Here is a 17,868-nt window from a genome sequence, read left to right on the forward strand (position 1 = left end):
CCGGCCAAACCCTGCCGGCACTGGGCCCAGCCCTATGGGACTCACGATCGGTTGTGACACAGCCTTGGATCGAACCCCTGGCTGTAGTGATGCCGCAACACTGTGATGCAGTGCCTTAGACTGCTGCGCCACTCAGGAGGCCATGAATGGAAATCTTAACACTTGAGCATACACTCCCAGAAGAGTGGAGGCTGTTATAGCAGCAAAGTGGGGGACCAACTCCATATTAAGGCCGATGATTTTGGAATGAGATGTTCGATAAGCAGATGTCCACATACTTTTGGTCATGTGGTGTATTATGTATAACCTACTTAAAAGCAAGAGATCGCTATGTGCACAGGTAAGATCAGGGATATTGCCCCTGCGTATTGAAACAGGTCATGATAATGGTGAAATGGAAGAGGAAAGACTAAGTAACTATTGTGAACTCTAAGAATTAGAGAATGAAATTAATTTGATCCTCTAGTGCCCTTTCTACCACGATGTACACTTGTCCTTATTCCAGATATACCCTGGCATTATGCACCTGAGCAATGAGGCGAAACTGACCATTGTGTATATCCGTTTGCAGAATATTTAGATAAAGCCTGGAATAAAATTAAAAGGGCTAGCTATAATTAATCAATAACAAATATTTTGCTCCTATATAGCAAATGTCACGTATGTACAGTGGGGAGAACAAGTATTTGATACACTGCCGATTTTGCAGGTTTTCCTACTTACAAAGCATGTAGAGGTCTGTAATTTTTATCATAGGTACACTTCAACTTTGAGAGACGGAATCTAAAACAAAAATCCAGAAAATCACATTGTATGATTTTAAGTAATTATTTTGCATTTTATTGCATGACATAAGTATTTGATACATCAGAAAAGCAGATCTTAATATTTGGTACAGAAACCTTTGTTTGCAATTACAGAGATCATACGTTTCCTGTAGGTCTTGACCAGGTTTGCACACACTGCAGCAGGGATTTTGGCCCACTCCTCCATACAGACCTTCTCCAGATCCTTCAGGTTTCGGGGCTGTCGCTGGGCAATACGGACTTTCAGCTCCCTCCAAAGATGTTCTATTGGGTTCAGGTCTGGAGACTGGCTAGGCCACTCCAGGACCTTGAGATGCTTCTTACGGAGCCACTCCTTAGTTGCCCTGGCTGTGTGTTTCGGGTCGTTGTCATGCTGGAAGACCCAGCCACGACCCATCTTCAATGCTCGTACTGAGGGAAGGAGGTTGTTGGCCAAGATCTCGCGATACATAGCCCCATCCATCCTCCCCTCAATATGGTGCAGTCGTCCTGTCCTTTTTGCAGAAAAGCATCCCCAAATAATGATGTTTCCACCTCCATGCTTCACGGTTGGGATGGTGTTCTTGGGGTTGTACTCATCCTCCTTCTTCCTCCAAACACGGCGAGTGGAGTTGAGACCAAAAACCTATATTTTTGTCTCATCAGACCACATGACCGTCTCCCATTCCTCCTCAGGATCATCCAGATGGTCATTGGCAAACTTCAGACGGGCCTGGACATGCGCTGGCTTGAGCAGGGGGACCTTGTGTGCGCTGCAGGATTTTAATCCATGATGGCATAGTGTGTTACTAATGGTTTTCTTTGAGACTGTGGTCCCAGCTCTCTTCAGGTCATTGACCAGGTCCTGCCGTGTAGTTCTGGGCTGATTCCTCACCTTCCTCAGGATCATTGATGCTATCAAGGTGAGATCTTGCATGGAGCCCCAGACCGAGGGTGATTGACCGTCATCTTGAACTTCTTCAATTTTCTAATAATTGCGCCAACAGTTGTTGCCTTCTCACCAAGCTGCTTGCCTATTGTCATGTAGGCCATCCCAGCCTTGTGCAGGTCTACAATTTTATCCCTGATGTCCTTACACAGCTCTCTGGTCTTGGCCATTGTGGAGAGGTTGGAGTCTGTATGATTGAGTGTGTGGACAGGTGTCTTTTATACAGGTAACGAGTTCAAACAGGTCATTTAATACAGGTAATGAGTGGAGAACAGGAGGGCTTCTTAAAGAAAAACTAACAGGTCTGTGAGAGCCGGAATTCTTACTGGTTAGTAGGTGATTAAATACGTATGTCATGCAATAAAATGCAAATTAATTACTTAAAAATTATACAATGTGATTTTCTGGATTTCTGTTTTAGATTCCGTCTCTCACAGTTGAAGTGTACCTATGATAAAAATTACAGACCTCTACATGCTTTGTAAGTAGGAAAACCAGCAAAAAGTGTATCAAATACTTGTTCTCCCCACTGTATATACTGTAGATTGTGTGTAGGCCTGTCTCCCACTTGAATCTTCTCTTTGTGCCAAACTGGGCCTTCCGTTTCATTTTTCTGTATTTCTGTATTACATTTACATTTACATCATTTAGCAGAAACTCTTATCCAGAGCGACTTACACATTTGTGCATTCAACTTATGATAGACAGTGGGACAACCACCTTTTTTATTTTTATTTTTTTTGCTCCCCCTATGTATCTGTATATACTGTTTTCTGCATCACAGCCTGGTACGGCAATTCCACCACCGCGGACCGCAAGGCTCCTCAGAGGGTGATACATGCAGCCGAACGCACCATTGGGTGCATACTGCCTGCCCTACAGGACACCTACAACACCAGGTGTCACAGGAAGGCCAACAAGATCATCAATGACCCCAGCCACCGAAGCCAAGCACTGTTCTCCCCGCTTAAATCACTCAGATGCGGGCAGTACAGGACCATTATGGCAAAAACTGAAAGACTGGCCAATAGATTCTACCCTCAGACCATCAGGCTGCTGAATAGCCACCACTAGTCAGCTAACTGCTCCCCCCAACCCCCTGCTACTCCCCCTATCGACCCCCCCACACACACACACACACCCTCAATTCTCACTTACCTTACCTGCTACTCCCCCTATGGACATTACCCCCCCACCCCCCCAACATACTTTACTCTGCCCCCACCCCAACAACATTCTTACACTGTTGCAGTTGATAATATGTACAGTGGGGAAAAAAAGTATTTAGTCAGCCACCAATTGTGCAAGTTCTCCTACTTAAAAAGATGAGGCCTGTAATTTTCATCATAGATACACGTCAACTATGACAGACAAAATGAGAAGAAAAAAATCCAGAAAATCACATTGTAGGATTTTTAATGAATTTATTTGCAAATTATGGTGGAAAATAAGTATTTGGTCAATAACAAAAGTTTCTCAATACTTTGTTATATACCCTTTGTTGGCAATGACACAGGTCAAACGTTTTCTGTAAGTCTTCACAAGGTTTTCACACACTGTTGCTGCTATTTTGGCACATTCCTCCATGCAGATCTCCTCTAGAGCAGTGATGTTTTGGGGCTGTCGCTGGGCAGCACGGACTTTCAACTCCCTCCAAAGATTTTCTATGGGGTTGAGATCTGGAGACTGGCTAGGCCACTCCAGGACCTTGAAATGCTTCTTACGAAGCCACTCCTTCATTGCCCGGGCGGTGTGTTTGGGATCATTGTCATGCTGAAAGACCCAGCCACGTTTCATCTTCAATGCCCTTGCTGATGGAAGGAGGTTTTCACTCAAAATCTCACGATACATGGCCCCATTCATTATTTCCTTTACACGGATCAGTCGTCCTGGTGTTCTTTGGATGCAACTCAGCATTCTTTGTCCTCCAAACAGTTTTTACCAAAAAGTTCTATTTTGGTTTCATCTGACCATATGACATTCTCCCAATCCTCTTCTGGATCATACAAATGCACTCTAGCAAACTTCAGATGGGCCTGGACATGTACTGGCTTAAGCAGTGTGTTACTGATGGTAGGCTTTGTTACTTTGGTCCCAGCTCTCTGCAGGTCATTCACTAGGTCCCCCCGTGTGGTTCTGGGATTTTTGCTCACCGTTCTTGTGATCATTTTGACCCCACGGGGTGAGATCTTGCGTGGAGCCCCAAATCGAGGGAGATTATCAGTGGTCTTGTATGTCTTCCATTTCCTAATAATTGCTCCCACAGCTGATTTCTTCAAACCAAGCTGCTTACCTATTGCAGATTCAGTCTTCCCAGCCTGGTGCAGGTCTACAATTTTGTTTCTGGTGTCCTTTGACAGCTCTTTGGTCTTGGCCATAGTGGAGTTTGGAGTGTGACTGTTGGAGGTTGTGGACAGGTGTCTTTTATACTGATAACAAGTTCAAACAGGTGCCATTAATACAGGTAACGAGTGGAGGACAGATGAGCCTCTTAAAGAAGAAGTTACAGGTCTGTGAGAGTCAGAAATCTTGCTTGTTTGTAGGTGACCAAATACTTATTTTCCACCATAATTTGCAAATAAATTCATTAAAAATCCTACAATGTGATTTTCTGGATTTTTTTCCCTCAATTTGTCTGTCATAGTTGACGTGTACCTATGATGAAAATTACAGGCCTCTCATCTTTTTAAGTGGGAGAACTTGCACTGTTGGTGGCTGACTAAATCCTTTTTTTCCCCACTGTATGTATATATATTTACATAGTTGAATGTGCTGAAAACAAAATCACACAAAAATTATCAATGGAAATCAAATGTATCAACCCATGGAGGTCTGGATTTGGAGTCACCCTCAAAATTAAAGTGTAAAACCACACTACAGGCTGATCCAACTTTGATGTAATGTCCTTAAAACAAGTCAAAATGAGGCTCAGTAGTGTGTGTGGCCTCCACGTGCCTGTATGACCTCCCTACGCCTGGGCATGCTCCTGATGAGGTGGCGCTCCTGAGGGATCTCCTCCCAGACCTGGACTAAAGCATCCGCCAACTCCTGGACAGTCTGTGGTGCAACGTGGCGTTGGTGGATGGAGCGAGACATGATGTCCCAGATGTGCTCAATTGGATTCAGGTCTGGGGAACGGGCAGGCCAGTCCATAGCATCAATGCCTTCCTCTTGCAGGAACTGCTGACACACACCAGCCACATGAGGTCTAGCATTGTCTTGCATTAGGAGGAACACAGGGCCAACCGCACCAGCATATGGTCTCACAAGGGGTCTGAGGATCTCATCTCGGTACCTAATGGCAGTCAGGCTACCTCTGGCGAGCACATGGAGGGCTGTGCGGCCCCCCCCAAGAAATGCCACCCCACACCATGACTGACCCAGCGCCAAACCGGTCATGCTGGAGGATGTTGCAGGCAGCAGAACGTTCTCCACGGCGTCTCCAGACTCTGTCACGTCTGTCACATGTGCTCAGTGTGAACCTGCTTTCATCTGTGAAGAGCACAGGGCGCCAGTGGCGAATTTGCCAATCTTGGTGTTCTCTGGCAAATGCCAAACGTCCTGCACGGTGTTGGGCTGTAAGCACAACCCCCACCTGTGGACGTCGGGCCCTCATACCACCCTCATGGAGTCTGTTTCTGACCATTTGAGCAGACACATGCACATTTGTGGCCTTCTGGAGGTCATTTTGCAGGGCTCTGGCAGTGCTCCTCCTGCTCCTCCTTGCACAAAGGTGGAGGTAGCAGTCCTGCTGCTGGGTTGTTACCCTCCTACGGCCTCCTCCACGTCTCCTGATGTACTGGCCTGTCTCCTGGTAGCGCCTCCATGCTCTGGACACTACGCTGACAGACACAGCAAACCTTCTTGCCACAGCTCGCATTGATGTGCCATCCTGGATGAGCTGCACTACCTGAGCCACTTGTGTGGGTTGTAGACTCCGTCTCATGCTACCACTAGAGTGAAAGCACCGCCAGCATTCAAAAGTGACCAAAACATCAGCCAGGAAGCATAGGAACTGAGAAGTGGTCTGTGGTCACCAACTGCAAAACCAGTCTTTTATTGGGGGTGTCTTGCTAATTGCCTATAATTTCCACCTGTTGTCTATTCCATTTGCACAACAGCATGTGAAATGTATTGTCAATCAGTGTTGCTTCCTAAGTGGACAGTTTGATTTCACAGAAATGTGATTGACTTGGAGTTACATTGTGTTGTTTAAGTGTTCCCTTTATTTTTTTGAGCAGTGTATATATATATATATATAATTGTTTTACTGCTCTAGGGATATAATTATTGCTTGGATAACCTTATTTACTAATATGTATTGATTTATTTTTCACTCTTTATGTGGTGCGCACTGCACAGAACACCGAAATAATTATCAAGAATTATCACTGAATTATCACAGTGAATTATTGTAATGTTTGTTTATGTGTCAATTAATCCCATAAGGGATGGGTTGCAAACAGGCGATTTTACACTAAAATAAAATGTCATTCATTCATACATACAAAATTGCATGTAAAACTTTGTCACTTTAATATACAGGACTTACTCCATTAATTAATAATGTGGTTGTTGTGGTAGGAACACTGTTTCTGAACTATTCATTTAACTAACATCTAGTTGTAGTCGGCCATTTTAGTGGATTTCTATGGCATTATTTGAAGTATGCAAACTTTTATTAAAACAATCTAGAGCCAAGTGGATTGCTGATTAAAACTCAAGCACACAGTACGTAAGTGCCTGGTACATTTGCATCATGAGGACATTGTTTCTTCAGTTTGATTGTGTGTTCTTTCATTTCAAAAGAGTCTCTCTTCCTCTACTTGTCCTTCATTATGTTGTCACTAGCTAATTACTTTTAAAAAAATCTGTAGAACTTTGTTGCAGATTTGCATAGGGTAAGATAAATGTTTGCATCATCTAATTATCTTTCCTGTTTTAATGTGAGGGTGGGGTTTTTTCTGCGTAAATACGTAGCAGTTGTTCTGGGACATTACCACTCTAAAAAGTACCCAAGGAAGGCTGCAAGTTAGAAGCTAACTGTGCAGATGGCCAAGTTTGTGACAGCATGAGGCAAGGGGGAACAGAAAAGGACGTCTGACAAAGTCAATTGAAGTTTTAAAAGCATAAAATTAAGGAGTCTTGGTGGTATACAGGTGGAACGCTTGGCGAAATGTACTGTAACCCTCCTGTGATTTGCAGCGTTGTGATAAACTTCGGCTCTGCCTCACCACCAGATTGTGAATGAATGAAAGATGTCTCTGGATAGGGCTGATGTCAGTTCAATCTTTTACAAAAGTACCTGGCACAGGGTAGTATGTACAGTGGGGAGAACAAGTATTTGATACACTGCCGATTTTGCAGGTTTTCCTACTTACAAAGCATGTAGAGGTCTGTAATTTTTATCATAGGTACACTTCAACTGTGAGAGACAGAATCTAAAACAAAAATCCAGAAAATCACATTGTATGATTTTTAAGTAATTAATTTGCATTTTATTGCATGACATACGTATTTGATCACCTACCAACCAGTAAGAATTCCGGTTCTCACAGACCTGTTAGTTTTTCTTTAAGAAGCCCTCCTGTTCTCCACTCATTACCTGTATTAACTGCACCTGTTTGAACTTGTTACCTGTATAAAAGACACCTGTCCACACACTCAATCAAACAGACTCTAACCTATCCACAATGGCCAAGTCCAGAGAGCTGTGTAAGGACATCAGGCTACAGGACAATAGGCAAGCAGCTTGGTGAGAAGGCAACAACTGTTGGCGCAATTATTAGGAAATGGAAGAAGTTCAAGATGACGGTCAATCACCCTCGGTCTGGGGCTCCATGCAAGATCTCACCTCGTGGGGCATCAATGATCACGAGGAAGGTGAGGGATCAGCCCAGAACTACACGTCAGGACCTGGTCAATGACCTGAAGAGAGCGGGGACCACAGTCTCAAAGAAAACCATTAGTAACACACTACGCCATCATGGATTAAAATCCTGCAGCGCACGCAAGGTCCCCCTGCTCAAGCCAGCACATGTCCAGGCCCGTCTGAAGTTTGCCAATGACCATCTGGATGATCCAGAGGAGGAATGGGAGAAGGTCATGTGGTCTGATGAGACAAAAATAGAGCTTTTTGGTCTAAACTCCACTCGCCGTGTTTGGAGGAAGAAGAAGGATGAGTACAACCCCAAGAACACCATCCCAACCGTGAAGCATGGAGGTGGAAACATCATTCTTTGGGGATGCTTTTCTGCAAAGGGGACAGGACGACTGCACCGTATTGAGGGGAGGATGAATGGGGCCATGTATCGCGAGATCTTGGCCTCAGTAAGAGCATTGAAGATGGGTCGTGGCAGGGTCTTCCAGCATGACAACGACCCGAAACACACAGCCAGGGCAACTAAGGAGTGGCTCCGTAAGAAGCATCTCAAGGTCCTGGAGTTGCCTAGCCAGTCTCCAGACCTGAACCCAATAGAACATCTTTGGAGGGAGCTGAAAGTCTGTATTGCCCAGCGACAGCCCCGAAACCTGAAGGATCTGGAGAAGGTCTGTATGGAGGAGTGGGCCAAAATCCCTGCTGCAGTGTTCGCAAACCTGGTCAAGACCTACAGGAAACGTATGATCTCTGTAATTGCAAACAAAGGTTTCTGTACCAAATATTAAGTTCTGCTTTTCTGATGTATCAAATGCTTATGTCATGCAATAAAATGCAAATTAATTACTTAAAAATCATACAATGTGATTTTCTGGATTTTTGTTTTAGATTCAGTCTCTCACATTTGAAGTGTACCTATGATAAAAATTACAGACCTCTACATGCTTTGTAAGTAGGAAAACCTGCAAAATCGGCAGTGTATCAAATACTTGTTCTCCCCACTGTATGTCTCTGGATGGGTGAATAACATAATAGCTCAAAATAAAACATGTTATTTTGTTTTGTCATTGTGTATTTTCAGCATGTTGACATGCACCTCCTCCCCGGGAAGGCAGATGACTTTGAGAGAAACGACAACGTCTACAATGAGTTAAAGTTTTTCAATGTACATTTTTTTTGCCACTCCCACTTGCCTTCAGAAAGTATTCATACCCCTTGACTTATTCCACATTGTGTTGTGTTACAGCCTGAATTCAACATTTATGAAATACATTTTTTTTCTCACCCATCAAGACACAGTAAAAACATATTTTTAGAAATGTTTGAAAATGTATTGAAAATGAAATACAGAAATATCTAATTTACATAAGTATTCACACCCCTGAGTCAATACTTTGTAGAAGCACCTTTGGCAGCGATTACAGCTGTGAGTCTTTCCGGGTAAGTCTCTAAGAGCTTCCACACCTGGATTGTTTAACATTTGCCCATGATTCTTTAAAAAAAACGTCAAGATCTGTCAAATTGGTTGTTGATGGTATACCATATATGCCATATTCCGGGGGTATTTGGAAATAGCCACAGGATGGTTTTTCAAGACTGTCAATACCGTTGAATGTAATGTTTTTTTTTTTTTCTTTTTATGTGAATATTTTTTGCTACCTACAGTCAACTTGTGCAATATGTTAGGAGATAAAGAAGATCACATTCTTCATTTTAACCTGTCACATAATTTTTCATTATGAAGCTTACCGGTAGTCCCCCAGTCACGTGGTGTTTGTTTACAAGCACACAACTATGAGAGAACAGAGCCTTGTGAGTCACTCACTGTTGTGCAGCCAGGCAATCTTGCAGCAAACTGTGAGTAGCATTTCTGAGTTGGTTGTATAACTTTATGATCTGGGGGACAGGACGACTGCACCGTATTGAGGGGAGGATGAATGGGGCCATGTATCGCGAGATCTTGGCCTCAGTAAGAGCATTGAAGATGGGTCGTGGCTGGGTCTTTCAGCATGACAATGATCCCAAACACACCGCCCGGGCAACGAAGGAGTGGCTTCGTAAGAAGCATTTCAAGGTCCTGGAGTGGCCTAGCCAGTCTCCAGATCTCAACCCCATAGAAAATCTTTGGAGGGAGTTGAAAGTCCATGTTGCCCAGCGACAGCCCCAAAACATCACTGCTCTAGAGGAGATCTGCATGGAGGAATGGGCCAAAATACCAGCAACAGTGTGTGAAAACCTTGTGAAGACTTACAGAAAACGTTTGACCTGTGTCATTGCCAACAAAGGGTATATAACAAAGTATTGAGAAACTTTTGTTATTGACCAAATACTTATTTTCCACCATAATTTGCAAATAAATTCATTAAAAATCCTACAATGTGATTTTCTGGATTTTTCTTTCTCATTTTGTCTGTCATAGTTGACGTGTACCTATGATGAAAATTACAGGCCTCGCTCATCTTTTTAAGTGGGAGAACTTGCACAATTGGTGGCTGACTAAATACTTTTTCCCCCCACTGTACATACGAGTAAAGCAGTATGTAAACATTATTAAAGTGACTAGTGTTCCATTATTAAAGTGGTCAGTGATTCCATGTGTATTTATATAGCGCAGCAGTCTCTAAGGTGCAGGGTTGAGTAGCCGGGTGATGTCTATTTAACAGTCTGATGGCCTTGAGATAGAAGCTGTTTTTCAGTCTCTCTGTCCCAGCTTTGATGCACCGGTACTGACCTCGCCTTCTAGATGATAGCGGGGTGAAAAGGCCGTGGCTTGGGTGGTTGACGTCCTTGATTATCTTTTTGGCCTTCCTATGACATCAGGTGCTGTAGGTGTACTGGAGGGCAGGCAGTGTGCCCCCGGTGATGCGTTGGGCAGACTCTACCACCCTCTGGAGAGCCCTGCGGTTGCGTGCGGTGCAGTTGCCGTACCAGGCGGTGATACAGCCCGACAGGATGCTCTCAATTGTGCATCTGTAAACGTTTCAGATGGTCTTAGGGGCCAAGCCGAATTTCTTCAGCCTCCTGAGGTTGAAGAGGCGCTATTGCCATGCTGTCTGTGTGGATGGACCATTTTAGATCTTCAGTGATGTGGCAAAGTGGAGGTGTTGTTTCCTACCTTCACCACCAGGACCCAGGTGGAGGTGATATGATCCTTAACTAGCCTCTCAAAGCACTTCATAATGACAGAAGTGAGTGCCACGGGGCGATAGTCATTTAGTTCAGTTGCCTTAGCTTTCTTGGGCACAGGAACAATGGTGGACATCTTGAAGCAAGTGGGGACAGCAGACTGGGATAGGGAGAGATTTAATAATGCTGCCACCACCATCCAACCATCACTCAAGACCAGACGCCTGACCCCTAAGATCAATTTTACCAATGATGGCCATCTTTCTGAAACATATTTATTTGATGAAGGGACCATGTACAATTTAAACGTAAATCTCAATAGGAAATGTCATGTATTATATCATAGCTAGACAGCTAATTGCCCCGTGTAGCTCAGTTGGTAGAACATGGCGCTTGCAACGCCAGGGTTGTGGGTTCGTTTCCCACAGGGGGCCAGTATAAAAAAAAGATATATATATAATAATAATGTATACACTCACTAACTGTATGTCGCTCTGGATAGGAGTGTCTGCTAAATGACTTAAATGTAAATATGTCTGTAAACACTCCAGCCAGCTGATCTGCGCAATCTCTGAGGACGCGGCTAGGGATGCTGTCTGGGCCGGCAGCCTTGCGAGGGTTAACACGCTTAAATGAATTACTCACGTTGACCATGGAGAACGAGAGCCCACAGTCCTTGGGAGCGGGCCGCGTCAGTGGCACTATGTTATCCTCAAAATGGGCAAAGAAGGTGTTTAGCTTGTCTGGGAGCAAGACGTCAGTGTGTGCAATGTGGCTGGTTTTCCCTTTGTAATCCGTGATTGTCTGTAAACCCTGCCACATACGTCTCGTGTCTGAGCCGTTGAATTGCGACTCCACCTTGTCTCTGTGCTGACATTTTGCCTGTTTGGTTGCCTTATGGAGGGAATAACTACATTGTTTTGTATTCAACCATATTCCCAGTCACCTTGCCATGGTTAAATGCGGTGGTTCGCGCTTTCAGTTTTGCACGAATGCTGCCATCTATCCACGGTTTCTGGTTTGGGTTGGTTTTAATAGACACCGTGGGAACAACATCCCCTATACACTTCCTGATGAACTCAGTCACCGTGTCCGTGTAAACGTCAATGTTATTCTCTGAGGCTACCCAGAACATATGCCAGTCCGCGTGATCAAAACAAAACTCTTGAAGCATGGATTCTGATTGGTCAGACCAGCGTTGAATAGACCTTAGCACGATACTTCCTGTTTGAGTTTCTGCCTATAGGAAGGGAGGAGCAAAATGGAGTCTTGACCTGATTTGCCGAAGGGAGGGCAGGGGAGGGCCTAGTAGGTGTTTTGAAAAGTACTACAGTCAATGTGTTGATTGAACTTCAGTAGCGTTTTCCTCAAATTTGCTTTGTTAAAATACCCAGCTACAATAAATGCGGCCCCGGGATATGTGGTTTCCAGTTTGCATAAAGTCCAGTGTAGTTCCTTGAGGGCCGTCGTGGTATCGACTTGAGGGGGAATATACACGGCTGTGACTATAACCGAAGATAATTATCTTGGGAGGTAATACGGTCTGCATTTGATTGTGAGGTATTCTAGGTTGGGTGAACAAAATGACTTGAGTTTCTGTATGTTATTACAATCACACCATGAGTAGTTAATTATGAAACATACACCCCCACCTTTCTTCTTCCAGGAGAGTTCTTCATTCCTGTCTGTGCGATGAACTGAGAACCCAGCTAGCTGTATGGACGGGGACAGTATATTCCGAGATAGCCATGATTCCGTTACAGTCCCTGATGTCCCTCTGGAAGGAGATCCTCGCCCTGAGCTTGTCTACTTTATTGTCCAGAGACTGAACATTAGTGAGTGTTCATTGCCAGTATTACCGAATATCCCGGTATGGCACAAGGTCAGTATGAAGTTATGACAATCTAGATACCACCCAAGCCTAGTTGTTTACCATTTTCAGATCTTGCCATAGATTTTCAAATAGATTTAAGTCAAATCTGTAACTCAGCCACTCAGGAATATTCACTCTTCTTGGTAAGCAACTCCCGTGTACAATTGGCCTTGTGTTTTAGGGTATTGTCCTGCTGAAATGTTCCCAGTGTCTGGTGTAAAGCAGACTGAAACAGGTTTTCCTCTACAATTGTGCCTGTTTATTTATTTTTTAACCTGAAAAACTCCCCAGTCCTTAACGATTACAAGTATACACATAACATGATGCAGCCACCACTATGCTTGAAAATATGGAGAATGGTACTCAGTAATGTGTTGTATTAGATTTGCCCCAAACATAACACTTTGTATTCAGGACAAAAAGTGAATTGCTTTGCCACATTTCTTTGCAGTATTACTTTAGTGCCTTGTTGCAAACAGGATGATGTTTTGGAATATTTTATATTCTATACAGGCTTCCTTCTTTTCACTGTGTCAATTAGGCTAGTATTGTGGAGTAACTACAATGTTGTTGATCCATCTTCAGTTTTCTCCTGATCAACTGAGGGACCTTACAGATATTTCTATGTGTGGGGTACAGAGATGAGGTAGTCATTCAAAAACTGACTTGTTAAGCAAATTTGTACTCCTGAACTTATTTAGGCTTGCCATAACAGAGAGGTTCAATAGTTATTGACTCAAGACATGTCCGATTTTAATTTTTAATACATTTGTACACATTTCAAAAAACATAATTCCACTTTGACATTATAGGGAATTGTGTGTAGGTGAGTGACAAAAAATCTAAATGTTATATATTTTAAATGCAGGCTGTAACACAACAAAATGTGGAAAAAGTAAAGGGGTGTGAATACGTTCTGAAGGCAAACTATGGGATTGAGCTCCTATGACCAAACATTGATATTCCATATGACACACTGGCTGTTTAAATTCCTCCAGGGTAGGAGTTATTTTTATCATACAGTCGTCTTATGTTTAGCAGCTAAAGCATTAACTCACCTGTAGCTCAAAATAATAGCTTTAATTAAACATGTAAGAGCCAGGGTTGAACAAATATCAATACACACTGAGGCCTTTTGGAACTAGAATCACCAAACCAATTAACCACAATAGTTCAATACACAAATAATGAACATGCCTTTCAGGATCATTTAAATTTCCCTGTGACATTTGGAATTTGTAACAACAGAGGCTGCACCAAATGAATATCAATGACTAAGTTTGATATGAATATTCTAATAACCACATCTAATAAAAAATACCTTGACTATAGTTCCCCAAAGAGCCAGAGGGGGAAATAGAACGCATCCACAGCTGTGGCTCACCAGCCAAATATAAATAGGTTTGTTTTTAATTTGCATGTGATCATAAGGGTTATTATGAGAGCAGCTATGCAAATGAGAAAAACATTTCTCTGAGGTGTTTTGCTTCACAATGAATAATCACCCAGTGTTGGCTCACACATACCTTGCAACTGTTAAGTGTTTTATAACTCAAACCGTGCACATTTACTCTCTCATAAAGACTATTTAAGAGGCAATAGAATAGTTGAACCACTTTCCTTCCTCACAGTGTGAAACTCGTAAGAAATAAAGCATGGGGTTTCCAATCTCATCTATTTGTGTTATACTGTGGATAGTGAATAGACAATTTAATCTAAGCTTCAAACACACGTCATCCAGTCACCGTTTCTGATTGGCTGTATTTCTGATTAGGACGTTACATAATGATTGGATGATTTCTCTGATGTCAGTGACTAGGCCAATTACACCAGATACTCATTCAGTGGCCGTGCTCAGTACAAGGCCTTGTCATCGCTGACTGTGGGGTAGACACCGAGGCGCCACAGTATGGGAGGTTTATCGTCGCAGAGAAAGGGATGGGACTCCGGAGTGCAATTTTATTTGTCACTTTATTTAGATGAAGTGACACGGTGTGGTAGACTCACGCAGCGTGGTCATGAAGAGCCTGTCCCCCTGCCTGACAGCCACTCTCTAAGAGATACAGTCAGCAGCAACCCTCTTACTCTCTCTCTCCATCTCTCTCCCTCTCTCTCTCTCTCTCCCTCTCTCTCTCCATCTCTCTCCCTCTCTCTCTCTCTCTCCCTCTCTCTCTCTCTCGCTCTCACTCTCTCTCGCTCTGATATACCACATGGCATTAACAATTTGCTTTGCAGTGTCACGTTGCCAAAAAAAAGCTGTCATGGCATATCATCCTTGTTTTGTCATTTCTCTTTCTTTCATGGTTTTGTCTTGTGCTATGAATGTTCGAGCTTGTCAGTAGTCATAATGGAGACAACAGAAAATGGTCAGTTTTTTTCTTCATCTCTCACAAAACGAGATGCTTTGTAGTTATACAAAGTTTCATGAAGGTGCACTACTTTAAAGTGTGTGCTGTACAAGATATACTTTGTCAAGTTCGTCTGAGATCTTTACAATTTATATATGCTTTTCTGGCAGTATGGGTTGTTAGCAGAGATATATTGTTGTAATATGTGTTAATGCGTAGGTGTGCAGTAGCCACATGTGCCGTAGTGTGCCCTGAATCAAAACAACTTGCTACAAAGAGTCTGAGTGGATATTAGATTAACATGATTGGAGAGGTGAAGGATATCACTGTGTAGACTGATGTTGTAATGATCATTACAGTGGACCAATAGCAAGAGCCCAGTAATTACAAATAATCTTGACCTTGGTAATGCTCATCAATGGTCAAGTTATACACTTACAATGAATCATGTTCAATATCCAATTAGCTACTAACAGACAATAGATCCCATCTATGAATATGATGACCCACAATCTCTGGGGGCTTTGAGAGACAGAGAGAGAGAGGGGGAGAGGGTTTGAAAGGCATAGAGCGTTGGATGCCCACCCCACATCATGGCAAGCATTGTAAATGAGCACATCAGCAGCCTTTCGCCCAGGCACCACTCATTACAAAGTTGAAAGGTCAAATTATTTTCAAAAATAAGTGCTTTGACCTTTTAATCAACCAAGGGGGGAAAAAAATGGAATCACAGTTGGCATTCGCCTAACACATATTCTATCTTTGTCGTAATTGTTCTACACGCATGAAGGACTGCAATTTAGACCCATGGAATGTGCACTTTAAAGCTACTTCAGCAGACACACGGTGACCATTAGCCAAAATGTAATTGCGGAACTCTTAGTCTGGTACAACACATTATTTTTTATATTTTCTAACCATAAGTCCTTGCCAATTGTAAGTATGCAAATTATTTATATATATATACACACCAGTGCCTTGCAAAAGTATTCATCCCCCTTGGCATTTTTCCTATTTTGTTGCATTACAACCTGTAATTTAAATTGATTTTTATTTGGATTTCATGTAATGTACATACACAAAATAGTCCAAATTGGTGAGGTGAAATGAAAAATATAACTTGTTTCAAAGAATTCTAAAAAATAAATAACGAAAAAGTGGTGCGTGCATATGTATTCACCCCCTTTGCTATGAAGCCCCTAAATAAGATCTGGTGCAACCAATTACCTTCAGAAGTCACATAATTAGTTAAATAAAGTCCACCTGTGTGCAATCTAAGTGTCACATGATCTGTCACATGATCTCAGTATATATACACCTGTTCTGAAAGGCCCCAGAGTCTGCAACACCACTAAGCAAGGGGTGCCACCAAGCAAGCGGCACCATGAGGACCAAGGAGCTCTCCAAACAGGTCAGGGACAAAGTTGTGGAGAAGTACAGATCAGGGTTGGGTTATAAAAAAATATCAGAAACTTTGAACATCCCACGGAGCACCATTAAATCCATTATTAAAAAATTGACCTGCCAAGAGAGGGCCGCCCACCAAAACTCACGGACCAGGCAAGGAGGGCATTAATCAGAGAGGCAACAAAGAGACCAAAGATAACCCTGAAGGAGCAGCAAAGCTCCACAGCAGAGATTAGAGTATCTGTCCATAGGACCACTTTAAGCCGTACACGCCACAGAGCTGGGCTTTATGGAAGAGTGGCCAGAAAAAAGCCATTGCTTGAAGAAAAAAATAAGCAAAAGGCATGTGGGAGACTCCACAAACATATGGAAGAAGGTACTCTGGTCAGATGAGACTAAAATTGAGCTTTTTGGCCATCAAGGAAAATGCTATGTCTGTCGCAAACCCAACATGTCTCATCACCCCGAGAACACCAACCCCACAGTGAAGCATGGTGGTGGCAGCATCATGCTGTGGGGATGTTTTTCATCGGCAGGGACTGGGAAACTGGTCAGAATTGAAGGAATGATGGATGGCGCTAAATACAGGGAAATTCTTCAGGGAAACCTGTTTCAGTCTTCCAGAGATTTGAGACTGGGGGGGCGGGGTGAATAGTTATGCACACTCAAGTTTTCAGTTTTTTTGTCTTATTACTTGTTTGTTTCACAATCAAAAATATTTTGCATCTTCAAAGTGGTAGATACAAACACCCCAAAAAATCAATTTTAATTCCGGGTTGTAAGGCAACAAAATAGGAAAAATGCCAAGGGGGGTGAATACTTTCGCAAGCCACTATATATATATATATATATATATATATATATATATATATATATATATATATACAGTATCTCACAAAAGTGAGTACACCCCTCACATTTTTGTAAATATTTGAGTATATCTTTTCATGTGACAACACTGAAGAAATGACACTTTGCTACAATGTAAAGTAGTGAGTGTACAGCTTGTATAACAGTGTAAATTTGCTGTCCCCTCAAAATAACTAAACATATAGCCATTACAGTTTTTCTCAATTGCTAAAACACTAAAACCCATTGGCTGAACAAAGTTATCAGTTGCCTGGACTCATTTAGCTAATTATGCAGTCTGTTGTCAATACCTTAAACCATTTCACATGGTAAAACACAATTTGCAGATCTCACTTAAGACTTTTCAGCAAAACTCTAAACACATTCTCATTCTCAAAACACATTCTGCACTCTAATGCACATGTCATCCATACTGGTAAATACAAGTGGCAACAATCAAATACAAATAGAGAACACATGTCATTGATTGAACACAACCACTCAAAATTGATTTAACCTGTTTCAAATGATGCGACACAACCAATATAAGCCAGTTCAGAGAGCAAACAGGTTGTTGAAGGTGGGAAGGAGAAAGTCTGAGAATGGATAGAAGAAACAATGTGAGAGGACGAGTGCGTATGCGAGGTGGGCGA

At 42.6% G+C, this 17,868-nt stretch overlaps 1 pseudogene; it reads left to right on the forward strand.

Moving 5' to 3' along the window:
• Window positions 1-17,868, forward strand: part of LOC121577760 — a 348,720-nt pseudogene that overhangs the window by 181,172 nt on the left and 149,680 nt on the right.

This window comes from Coregonus clupeaformis, chromosome 12 (genome assembly GCF_020615455.1).
Source record: "Coregonus clupeaformis isolate EN_2021a chromosome 12, ASM2061545v1, whole genome shotgun sequence".
Taxonomy (NCBI): domain Eukaryota; kingdom Metazoa; phylum Chordata; class Actinopteri; order Salmoniformes; family Salmonidae; genus Coregonus; species Coregonus clupeaformis.